The sequence below is a fragment of the Octopus bimaculoides genome, chromosome 19 (genome assembly GCF_001194135.2).
Source record: "Octopus bimaculoides isolate UCB-OBI-ISO-001 chromosome 19, ASM119413v2, whole genome shotgun sequence".
NCBI classification, from domain to species: domain Eukaryota; kingdom Metazoa; phylum Mollusca; class Cephalopoda; order Octopoda; family Octopodidae; genus Octopus; species Octopus bimaculoides.
In genome coordinates this window covers 36,964,830-36,968,553 of record NC_068999.1, presented here as the reverse complement: position 1 = coordinate 36,968,553, position 3,724 = coordinate 36,964,830, and the positions used below count along the sequence as shown (strand labels likewise).

Sequence of the window (3,724 nt, the reverse complement as noted above, 5' to 3'; positions counted from 1 at the left end):
TACCTGTTATGTTTCCCTCGGGTGACTCGCAGAGATAACACAACGAGTTATACAATTTAATTATTACATTTATTGTTCAATTACATACAAAGAACGCACTCACCCAATGTTCGTTATGAATAAACAAAAGTCATGTCCGCCATATATATATCAATGACCTTTTACTCCGACAGTCCCACAAGACAACAACAATGAAACAATGAACTCAGACGAACCACATGACACACGGAACGTCAGACGAATTACATATCTAACAGTCCATATAACAGTACCATTGCATCATCTTTGGGAGTAAATTTTGGTCAGTATAAGTTATGTGGTTGGAGCAAAATTTAGTCAGTTTAGATTACATAGTTGTTAAAGTTGAGTTTGAAACATAGGTGACAGGTACTATTTTCAGGAAAGTTTTCCTCAAATTTGTTCCGATTGTAATTGAGGTAGCTAATGAAATATCTGGATAATTTTTGCTGAAGAAGCTATATTTTATGTTGAGTTTTTAGATTTAGTTGAGTTTCATTAATTTCATATTATGTGCTATTTTTCCGTAATCCTCTTTTATTTGACCAAGATATTTAAAATTTTGTCGCATTTCTGATGTCTAAGGATGGATGTTTATGCGAATTATTCCTTTTTCAAATTTAATTCTGGAGAAATGGAACGGCATATTTAGTTTGTCTTGTCTTACCCATATTGCTCCACTTAAATTTGTCTTTTATATGCTCAAAGAGAACAGTGATAATTTTCTGAAAGGGTTCTGAATATGTTATAGGTTTTACTGTGTTTAGAGAAGATCTTTACTTTACTGATATAGTTCTGGCAAGGTAGTGAAAACATTTGTAAAAAATATATTCACTTCAAAGTCAAAAATGCAGTAAATATTACTCATTGTGCCCCACTTACTCTTATTTTGGAAACTGGAAAAGCAGACTTTCAGAAATTGCTGTTTGAATTTCCTGTTTTTGTCTACCCTCCCCACTGTCTCTCTCCCCTCCCTCTCTCTCACACACACTCATCATGGAACAGCAACAACCACAAAAATATTTTTTTTCTTTTTTGTAATTTTCTGTCATTTTATCTTGTTCTACATTCTGAAACATGTAACTCGCATTAAAAGAAAAAAATCTTACCCCACTCTTCCCTCCTCCATTGTATTTTCACAATGAAGAAAAAAATCAAACACCGCAAGTGGATGTGTAAAAAATGAAATTTGAATTTTGAAAAAGTGTATCTATAAAGTGACATTTTCAGTCATTTATTTAAACTTTCTCTGCTAACTCATCAAATTCAATTACATGAAATGGATGAGTTTTGGGACTTGATAATTTTCTAAGATTTTAATCCTCCATGGTTTAAAATCTGGTCCTGGTTGACCCCGTTTAATTGCAAAGCCTCAATAACTGAAATTCTAATGCAATTAATCAAATCAGCATAATAGTGATATATCATATATCACAAAATTTCAATATATTATCAGTAACAACTTATTGTTACACATAAAATACATGCAAGCTTGGCTGTGTAGTAAGGAGCTTACTTTCCAATCACATGGTTCTGGATTTAATAGACAGAAACTGAAAGAAGCCTGTCATGTGTGTGTGTGTGTGTGTGTGTATATATATATATGTGCATGTGTATCTTTGTGTCTGAGCTTGTCCTCCCACCATGGCTTGACAACCGTTGTTGGTGCTTACATCCCCATAACTTAGCGGTTTGGCAAAAGAGATCAATAGATTAAGTACCAGGTTTTAAAAAAATGAGTACTGAGGTCTAATCATCTGACTAAAAATTCCTCAAGGCAGTGGCTCAGCATGGCTGCAGTCTAATGACTGAAAGAAGTAGAAGATAAAGCTAATAAACTACCCCTATTTTGCAGAAAAAAGTGTAGGCTGTCAGCTGTGGACTCTAACTCACATCTCCACGATTACGCATCACGATGCTCTGACTGATTGAGCTAAACTCCCCCACTACAGATTCCTCTGCAAATTTAAGACGTATAGAAATCTCGCTTTATGAGACGCTTAGCATTATCCTGCGATTGAGAATTTAAAAATCACTTCTTTAACTTTCTAAGACATCTCAATGCTTCTAAAAGCAAACTTCGTTTGTTTGTTTATGTTTGTCGTAATTTGAATTTAAAAGATAAAATATAAATGATAAAAGATATGCAGAGAACCCTTTGGTCTTGTCTGGGGCATGACACTGCTGGTGTCAAAAAAAACATGCACCCAATATACTGTGTGCTGAATCTAAGTTGACCTGTTCAACATGTATCAGCATTGAAAGCAGACATAAAATGATCTACCCACTTGACAATTATCTAACTCAAAAAGACCTGCCCTCCACAACAGAAGGTTCCACATAAAAAGCATTGATGTGGCTGCTGGTGGCACATAAAAAGCAACCAGTACACACTGTAAAGTGGTTGGCATTAGGAAGAGCTTCCAACTGTAGAAACCAAGCCAAAACATACTATGGAACCTGGTGTGGCCCTTGGCTTTACCAGCTCCTGTCAAGTTGTCCAACCCATGCCAGCATGGAAAACGGACATTAAATGATGATGATGATGATGATCCCCTTACAGTGTTTTTCAATTCTGTTTGATATTCATCAATTATGCAAATTTAGCCAGATTCATATGTCCCAACAAGGACTTTCGCACACATGCCTGTTATTGCTTCTTGAAGCTGAGTCCTGCACATTTGAAAGTAATTCTCTTGGTTGGATTCAGCAATTCCAAAGCAAATATTGATTATATCTTAAAAGCTAAACACCAGTTTCACAAATTTCACCAACCTTTTTTGCTGCTTAGTTTCTGAGATTTGGACATGTGCACACTGGGTGTGATATAACTATCTTATTGCTAACTTTTTGGTAAATAAATGTGTTGGTTGTCTTTATTTTTCATGCCTTCACTGTATTGTATTGAACAAAATGGTTATGCAGCCTGCGCTTGTCATTCTTTCAGTTATCTGGCCTGCTGTGAAAGAAAAGTTTGGTGACCCCACTGGGTTAAAGTGATGACCGAGTCAAGGTACATAACTCTATTGAGAATACAATTTACATAGTTGCATGATAGGACAACAATGGTAGTGTTAACATGAAACTATGTTAAGCACAATCACCTGGGACTTGGGTACCTTTGGTTTTGAGCAGTTGCTTCTAAAGTTTAATATCAACCCTGTTTAATATCAACCCTTGGTCTTTGGGTACTTCCATTTAGTAGAATTCACTGTGTTGCAAATAATCAAATCTATAAATATTGATTACAAACGTTGAAGATGGACATTATCTATATCAATATCACATTTTGGCAGCGAGACCTGCCAAAACCATTGCCTCATTTGCAACTATGTGGTTTCAGGTTCAACCCCAATGTGCAACACTTGGGTAAGTGCTTTCTACCAAAGCCCTAGGTCAACCAATGCCTTGTGAGTGAATTTGGTAGATAGAAACTCATGGAAGCTCATCGCATATATTCTTTTATTCTTTTACTTGCTTCAGCTATTTGTAGCCATGCTGGAGCACCGCCTTGGATTTTAATTGAAGAAATCAACCTGAGGACTTATTCTTTGTAAGCCTAGTACTTATTCTATTAGTCTCTTGTGCCAAACTGCTAAGATACAGGGACATAAACACACCAGCATTGGTTGTCAAGTGATGGCAGGAGTACAAACTCATACACACGCACACACATACACACATATATATATATATATATATATAT

At 35.8% G+C, this 3,724-nt stretch overlaps 1 protein-coding gene across 1 annotated transcript in view; it reads right to left on the bottom strand.

Moving 5' to 3' along the window:
* Nucleotides 1-3,724, bottom strand: part of LOC106871772 (AF4/FMR2 family member lilli) — a 60,698-nt gene that overhangs the window by 9,937 nt on the left and 47,037 nt on the right. The gene's annotated exons all lie outside the window — the stretch shown is intronic.